General features: G+C 31.5%; 1 long non-coding RNA gene across 1 annotated transcript; it reads right to left on the bottom strand.

Annotated features, from left to right (window-relative positions):
- Positions 1-5672: 5672 nt before the first annotated feature.
- On the bottom strand, positions 5673-7428 carry LOC141683027 (uncharacterized). The gene is made up of 3 exons (XR_012560067.1): positions 6463-7428; positions 6138-6334; positions 5673-6034 (listed from the first exon to the last, which is right to left on the bottom strand). It is a non-coding gene; the product is annotated as an uncharacterized LOC141683027 (long non-coding RNA).
- Between the last annotated feature and the right edge of the window lie 1961 nt (positions 7429-9389).

The following is a 9389-nucleotide window of genomic DNA, read 5'->3' as shown; positions in this document are numbered from 1 at the left end:
ACACATCAGTAATACTTTCTTTTGGCTTAGCCATGAAACCCTCATACTGTGAAATCAGTATCCTTCTTTGATTAGATCTAACTTCCTCAGTTTCTTCACAGAGTATTTCAATCTTTTCCCAGATCTGCTTAGTAGTGTCACAGTTGACAATGTTATTGTAAATTACATTGTCAAGTGACTCTATCAATATCAGTTGTAAACCACTATTCAGGGAAACTTTCTCTTTCTTAGGCACAGTGTACTCAGAAGGATCTTTTGGAGCATAATGAGCTGGAATGACCATATCACCATCTGTAGATTCCTCAACTCTAACCATATGAGTGAAAGGCCCATTTTTGAGAATCTGAATGTAGAGTGGATTGGTCATCCTGATAAACAACAATATTTTCTTTTTCCAAAGAGTGTAGTTAGCTTTGTCAAAAATAGGAATTTTGATGCTACTGATATTTTGTCTATTCATTCTTCCAAGATCTTTAATCTGTTTACTTTCAGATTTGGCTCTGATACCACTTGTTAGGTAATGAATTACAAACAGGGGGGTGAATGTATTTTTGTGTTTTTATACTTTTCTTGAAGTATTTATGGTTTGAACAAAGTAAATGTAAATCTTGCAGTGATATGTGTTAATACTGAAATTAAAGAAGCAATAACAGTGAACACAGATCTTTCAAAACTCACTTAATTTTATATTAAAATTAAGAATATTTTGCTACAAAATTTCTAGGCTCTTTGTTAATAAAGAGTTTAGCTTCTTCCTTGAGAGAAATACAAGATTTTCCTAATCTAAATTGTTACTCCTAACAAAGGAACAATGTTAACTTTATATCATAGTTAACTACTGGTTTAGACAGTGTATAATAAGAGATGCTATTCACTTTAGTAAACTATCACTTATCATTTCCATTTTAGGAAAAATATATCTTCCATTTCTGGCTTAGCATATCTTTGCATACTTTGTTAATATTGATCTTCCTTTGTCAGTTAATCTTCACCCTTGATCTTGCACACTCTTCAAGCTGTTTTTTGTAGACTTGTCAATCCAACTGGTTGGATTGTTTGTTGATTGTTAATCTTGGATATTGAACTGGTCTACAATTTGTACTTTGAAATTTTACCTCGAAATCTCCAGTTAAGCATATAGAGCTCTTGACATCTCGATAAGTATATTGACTTATCGAGATCTCTAATACTCCATAGTTGATTTGACTTGTAGAGGTCTCTGAGCTCTCTATAAAAGAATTTGGCTTATCGATATCTCTGAGTTCTCTAGTAGCTTTCCTAAGTTCTCTATAAGTCATTCTGGAGTTATCAAATGACTTCTCTATAACACTAAATATGTGATTTGTAGAGATCTTGACTTAGAACATTTTTCCTAAAATAGATTTATTCAACTCCAAGCTTCTTCATAATTCTTATGAGGCATGATCTTCTTGATCTTCTTCCGGATATAATTCTTAGGTTTGATACTGTTTAAAGGAAAAGACTCCAGTCTGCTCTTTTGACATTTTTACAGACTTTAAATATTACAATACAAAATGCAAACTAAGATTACAATACAACTTACTTAGGGTTGTCAATTTGACTTAGTCTTGTTAAAGTACAGGCATGTCTTGCACAACAATTTTTATCATAACTGCCATTAATTTTCTCAAAAATATTATTTTTGGCCTTCCATGCAACATGAGAGGGAATTAAGGTGTTGTGACTAGACCAGAATTCATCAGTAATCTCATTAGGTCTGGGTATAATTTTGCTATATGATTTCAATCAAATACTCAGCTATAAACTCATGATTTGCACTTGAATTCTTTCCATTAGGATCTCCAATACAAGTGTGATGTAGGTCACATTTTCTTATAATCCAAATTGGCTCAGCAGGGATCTTCCGTGCGTATACAAATCAGGGACACATGATCGGTTGTTCAAAATCTTGACATACGACCTTGATCCTAATATTGTCACTTTTATGAAACTTGCATACTTACCTATTAGATACACAATATTTTTTAAGATATTTTTGAAAATCAGTCTTGTCCAAAAATTACAAACCTACTTCAATTTTATCATAAACAACTTGTTCATCATTTTCTGGTTCAGAAAATAACTCGGGATCCACCAAATCAGCATCAAAAAAATCATCAAAATCGTTATCATTCAACAATGGTCCAATATTAACATTACTTTTCGGAATATTAGAAAAGTTCCTAGATGACACATTTTCATTAACTGTAATATTTTACTTTGTTAAAGTAGGAACATTACCTTCAACTTCTTTCTCATTATCCTCATCATCACTTCTGTTTTTCATGCTAAAATGATAAAAAAAACTCATCCCACTCTTTTATCATTTTCACCCTCACTATAAATAAGTGGTTGGATCCATGGTCGATCTTCAGGATGACAATCATCTTCTCCAAAATTCTCAAGTTGTATAATTGGTTCTTGAATCACACTGAATGTTTCTTCAACATTATCAACTTTTTCAGAGACCAAATTCCAGAAATTTGGATCTAGGCCATCAACATTCATATTCACAAAATCTTGATTATTCGTAACACAAGTTTCAGTCATTAGACTAGACTTTTCAACATGACTTTTAAAATCCAGCACCATCTTTGAAATATTTTGTCTTAGTATGTTAGCTTTTTTAAAAAAATGTGAACTTTTTCTTGGAGTGTGTGCTATGGTGGGTCGTTAAGAAACCAACTTTTTAGGTGTTACACACTTAATTTGTGGGTTACAAATCAAGCAGGTTATTTTAAAATTTTGCGAGAATATTTTTATTTGACCCTTAGAGTGATTTAGGGTATACCGAGTTAACCAGCTGTAGGGGTACTACAGCCATGTCATTGCGGCACCAGTGATATGACACTTCCGTGACAGTGTGATTGGTCACGGCGTATCCTTCTGTTAACTCTTGGGAGGAGATTTTGCGCATTTGATATTTATTCAGGATACGTGGGTGCACCGAGAGTTTGATTTGTGATTTGATTTATGGTGACGTTGTATATGCCGTACACGTTATCCATTCTGTTGCACACATTAGGTACCCTATGATATGTGTATTTGTATTTGTTCTGATCTCGGTATGAAATATCCTAACCACTCGTTGCTTCAGCCTTACTTAATTTTAAAATTGTTGTATTATTATAATTTGCAGATTGTTTATTTCTGATCTCTTTGTTTTATAAATTGTATTCCAAATCTGAATTGGGCGTTTGACTCATGCCGTATTCTTTTTCTGGCAGGTGCTTATGGGGATCTGGGACTGTGTGATGGAGAGCTACCCCTTTTTATTGATTAGAATTTTGGACTTTATAAGTATTTAGACTTAATTATTTATTTAGAAAATTCAGAATTTATATTATTTGTTTAGACATTTTAGAGATTTAATATTATTTTGCAAATTTTAGATTGTTAAATTATTATTAGAAATATATTAGTACTCTGTTTGCAGGTTTATGAATTTTAAGTAATATCTTCTTTTATTATTAAAAAACGGTGTTAAAGTTAGGGAGAGAGATTTGTAGTAATTGAGAGAGAGTGGTGATTAGTGAGGGAGAGAGTGCTGGCTGATAGACTTTAAAAAGGTGAGAACAAAGTATAGTAGTGGGTTACCGGGTACCGGATTAGCCGGTGAGAAAATGTAGAGGCGGTTTGTGCGGGTTGTCCGTAAGGATAGAGTGTTCGCTAGATGTGCGTTGGATTCGATTATTTCTAGGGGCGGGGATCTCGAGGCCGGTGATTTTGGGTTTACTTGTCGGGGGCTGGGCTTTCCATCTGGTTTCATTCGGGTTAAGGTCGAACATTCTAAAACAGAAAGTGATTGCCGTTTTTTTAACACGGTATCTATCTATGAAATAATATTCGAGTAATATCCGATATTTATAAACGCCGAGTTGCATATTTAAAAAACCGATTTAAATGTAATTATAGTTGAAACATTTTGGAGATAAAGAATATTTGGATTTTGGCACTAAATACAACTGAAACTCTTACTTTGACGTTGACACAGGATAGTAAAGTTAATTTAGATTTCCAATTTTCTTATTTACTTGGTAAACAAAACAGATCTATTGGGGCATATTATCCCAAATTCCATTCCAACAGTGATCCAAATTTGGATCAGTGAACAGCAGCAATTCTACTGTTCACTGATCCAAATTTGAATCACTGGGTTTAATATAAAATAATGATTTTGTTATTTGTAATTTATGAGATTTTAAATTGATTTTTGATTATTTAATTATATAATTAATAATAGAATATAACTAATAGTTAACAAAATTATTTATAAAATGAAACTTAAAATAATGAGAAAACATAATTTCATTAAAAATAAAAAATAAAGAGACACATATTGCACTTAAAAATACATTAATTGTGTATTTGTGGGAAGAATATATTAATTCGGAAAATTAGTGTGTAACAATGATATTTTGTATGTTAATTATTGCAATAAATGTGTTTTTCGTGAATTAAGTGCACAATTTTAATATTTTTATGTGTATTAATTTATTTTGATTTAATTAATTTATGAAAGATTATATAAATTGTTAATAATGATTAAATGATAAATTTAAGATAAAATTGCTTAATATGATATTTATATATTATTATATGTAAAAAATAATTTGGATCAAATATTTGAATCATATTGTTAAAATTGATTAGAAATTTGGATAAGTATTTGGATCAATTGGTGATCTAAATTTGAATTTTTGGATCATAACTGTTGGAGATGGGATTGTTACTTGGAAATCAAGACTGGGATGGGGATGTTTCATGCTGTGGAGGACCAATATGAACCATTAATCACACTGCTTTATTAGAGTTAATAAAAGAGGGTATTTTAAAAATTTAGGTGGCGTGGGAAAATGGAAAACGGAAATGTAAATAGAGGATATGAGAATGGGTGAGGTCGTTTGGTTCAAATTTTTGAGGTATCAAGTATACTATAGGTTTTGATTATTATAAACCCATACCTGATGTTTGGTTATGAAATTTAATCCTCCAAGCCCATACCTCAAACCCCCAAGATATCAGTTTTTGATATCCTAATGAAAAGGTCGGTATAAAATATGGGTACGAGTAATCAAATATAATTTTCATTTTATAAATAATTCTATGTAAATACTTAATAAAAAATTAAATCGATAAATCAAAGAATATAAAATTAAAATTAAATTATTTTTTAACTTAATAAAAATTAATAAATTAATAATATTTTAATTAAATATATTCATTGCACCACTTAACCAAACACGTGATATCAAGAATGATACCTCAACCTATACCACCTTAACCCGATTTCTTATTCCAATCTCATACTACTTGGCGAACCAAATGATCAATGAGAATGAAATGAAAACTAAGATATATGGTGGGTTTAATTTATCCATCTCATTTCCCAATACTAAATTGATATAAATTCAAACATTATCACTTGAATTTAAAATTCTAATTCTTATTAATCGGACACATTAACTATCAACTAAACACTCCTTTAATCACTTTTCAACTACAACAAAATCTATGGGTCCCAATCAGCCACTATTGGAGGCTGGAGCTATCTAATGCAAGTTAGAATATAAAACTGTACAATTTCATCTAATCGTTACCGTGAGATTAAGAAATATGAAGAAGAAAAAATGTAAAAAAATATGTACTTTTCACATGAAATATGTTTGGCACACAAAATTATATACAAAATGATATGAGTGAGGTTTTAATTGAAATTACCCCTATATTCCTATTTTCGCATCAACATCCCTAATTAAAACATCTCGTATTAACTACTATGTCATTTTATACATAATTTTGTGCATCTAGCATCAACATCTCCAATTAAAACATCTCTTATTAACTGTTATGTCATTTGACAAACTACAAACTACAGACTGTTCACCACCACATCATGCGAAGGATCTCATCAAACATCTTTGTAATCTGGTTCAAAGAAATGTTCTGATTGGTTCTTTCCCTCAACTTCACATGATTGGGATCCTTGGCACGGACAAATGCATGCTGAACCCTGTAAAGCCACAATGTATGTAAAGCCACAATGTAGGTTAAAAATCAACGTCAGTTATCAATTATGTTAATAAAGTTGACTTGTGATGAGCTCCCTTCTTCACCTTGATGTGCAACCAACTTGCCTTTAACAATGCTTAGTTTATAAGTCTAGTACCGGATGATATCTCTGTCCATGAGATGCCCAAAAGAGCATCTTCTCGTTTCCCTTATTGCCTCGAGTGATCCTCAAATCTGATCTTCTCTGACCCCCCCCCCCCCCCAGCTCCTCCGTAACACAGATATAAACCGTCAAGTATTCCTGCAAAGTAAGAACTATTAATTCTGGGAGGTACATATGATCTGTATATCAGCAATTGAGATCGTGCAGCAGCTACCAGATAAGCAAGAACAAATAGTTCAACAAATAAAAAAGAGATAATCAAAAACCTTCTTTCATATGATTGAAGACTCTAGAAGATCATAAAACTCTGTTAAGCAAAAAAAAGGAGGGCCAGTAAAACAAAAAAGAAGGGCCAACAAAAATAACATCTTCAACTATCATTAAATCAAATCCTACGACAAACAGAAATAAAGTTAGACAATACCGGATCTAAAAAGAGAGGTATCTGAGAAATGAGGATATAAAAACCTAAAGTTGGAGTCTCAGCAATATCCTCCTGAAAATTAAATTTTTTGACAAGGATCCGATCTCAGTCAACCCTGAAAAACAAAACCTCATGTAACTAGTAAAAGTATGGCACTTCCTTTTGGCAACCGGTCTTGCACATAGAAGAGCTGGTGAACATAGAGACGATGTATGTGCTACTATTGACACGAATCAGCAGCAATGAGCTTACATGCTTAAATGACACGAATGCATTGCAAACGAAGTACACAAGCAAGTAATCAAGTAGCATAGGTAATTTTGGGTTGACAGTCTAGTGGTGAGCTTCCTTCTTCCCTTCCTCCTTATGACCAAGAGATCATGGATTGAATCCTCACTCCTCCTTTCTATGTATTTAGCAATCTAATGCATCTAAAAGTATATAATACACCTAAATATGTTGCAGATGCAGAAAACCAGACAGAACTAGGAGTCCGAGAAATTTCAGACTCTGCTGGTAGTATACCCCAACTTATAGTACTGATAGCTGCAATTTCTAAAGTAAACTTCACATTAACACTTAAGTGAAGATTGCTTACCATTCAGAAATACCTGCCTGACTCAAATTATGAAGCGTTTCCATTGAAGAATCATATTAATAGCCAGAGGACTAGTACCTCTCCCATTTGATCTTGAACTCTTAAATTAATTTGAGCTATTTCTACCGGTGGCCGTACCTTAAGAGGTTGCTTGAGAAACATATATATTATAGACGGACAATGAAACTACAACTTATATGTTAAAAAGGACTAAATGGTTCGGTAGAGTAAGCTGACTCGCCATGAAAAAAGTGTAAAAGAAGCTGTAAAAGACATCCTTAATTCTGAAGGTAAAACTTTAGCATGGTAAAGATTAACTTATTGCTACTTTTCATGCTACTATTTTATTAATTTTCAAAGATTTTTATACCAAACAAAATTTTGTAACTTCATATTTTGAACTTAATATTTAAAATTGGTAACTATATCTCATATTTTGAAATTAACATTTAAAATCTGTAATTATATATAAAAATACCAAAAACTATTATGTAATAATCTCATCATAATTTGAAGAAAAAAAAATAAAAATTAGAACTTATATAATAATTAAATTTTAATATTAAAAAATATAAAGCACAAAATTACATTTGACTATTATAAAGGTACAACACCTAAATTTATATATATATATATGTGATAATTCTCTACCGAGCATTTTAGTCCCATATTTATAACTCAATTTGATTCAAATATATAATAATTTTGAATAACTTTGTTATGTAATTTTCTACATAGATTTCCATAATATAGTTCTAATTAAATTGTTACATAACACATAAATAAAATTAAGTTATTACTAATATTTTAGGATAACTACATACATATCTCTTAACATTATTTCAAAATTTAAAATTCAAATTTCAAACTAAAAGATAAGTTCGGACAACATTAGAATTTCAATATAAATATCCATGTGCAGAAAGATTTCACACATAAAAATTTTAAACTGCTTTGGGATGACACTTAAGAAGAACATCACAAGAGCGTCACAAAATCAGATTTCACAAATGGACCTCCGTCAATGGATAGTCCAAATCTCACTCCATCATCATCGGAAGGTTTGTATTAAATTACATTCATGTTACTAAATTAAGAGTACAAATTTAAAACTGACTTTTATATACGATCAGTTTCAAGCCCATCACAAAGTGATAGAACTTAAAACCAAATATTTGTTCAAGTTCTATTATAACTTGCATGAATCTTGAATCATTATGTCATTATTGTTCACCAACATTATACGTAGTGATTTGCTTAAAATTTATAATTTTAATAATAAAAATAAATTTATTTATATTCGATGCATAGCACGGGTAAGGTATTAGTTTAAAATGTAAAACTTTAGCATGGTAAAGGTTAACTTATTGCTACTTTTAAGTTTTAACACAATTTCAAAACCAGTTTAGGGAACTAAACTAGAAAATCGAAAAACCTTGCTTTTGAAATCCCCACGTAGTTTATAAAGGTCAATTTAGACTGCAGTGTTAATAATAGTAAAGGTGATCTGTGTGACAAGAGTCAGCAGAAAATGCGCTTATGCATGCATCACTGCATCAATGACGCGAATGCATTGCAAACAAAGGACATATTAAAGTGTCCAATAGCAACCCAAACACCTAGAAATGGCCACACAAACTGGGACCAGTTAAAAATAATGAGCCATCCCCCCCTCCCCAACTTTGTCGGTGATCTGTGATCACCGGGATCACCAGTCGATAAGCATTGTGGCATATCTGACTTTCAACTGAAACCATTAATAAGCCACTAAGAGTAATAATTTAATAACTTTCAAAGGAAGAAAAATCTGATTAGAGTTGTACAGAACAAAAAGATGAACCAAATGATACATGTGAATTCCTATGGAGTTATGAATTATATGGTTACTCATCACAGATTCACAGGCATTCAGTGGATTAGTTTTAATAATACGATAATATGATAAGTGTATACCGCCACAGATAAGAGATCAAATCACTGAAATGAATAATATTCTTAGCAAAAAGAAGACAAGAAATTTTGCAGAAAAGCCTAATGTTTCGAGTGAAAGCCACCAATAATACCCGTAATACACAACTATCTTAATCAAGCCACTTTTTTAAGACAATACTACAAAACGGAACACCAAAGTTAAACTTCAATTAGTGTTACTTCAACGCTTTAAATGGCTG

Source organism: Apium graveolens, chromosome 9 (genome assembly GCF_009905375.1).
Source record: "Apium graveolens cultivar Ventura chromosome 9, ASM990537v1, whole genome shotgun sequence".
Taxonomy (NCBI): Eukaryota; Viridiplantae; Streptophyta; class Magnoliopsida; order Apiales; family Apiaceae; genus Apium; species Apium graveolens.
The sequence above is the reverse complement of the archived record's forward strand: the minus strand, read 5'-3'. Positions and strand labels throughout refer to the sequence as shown.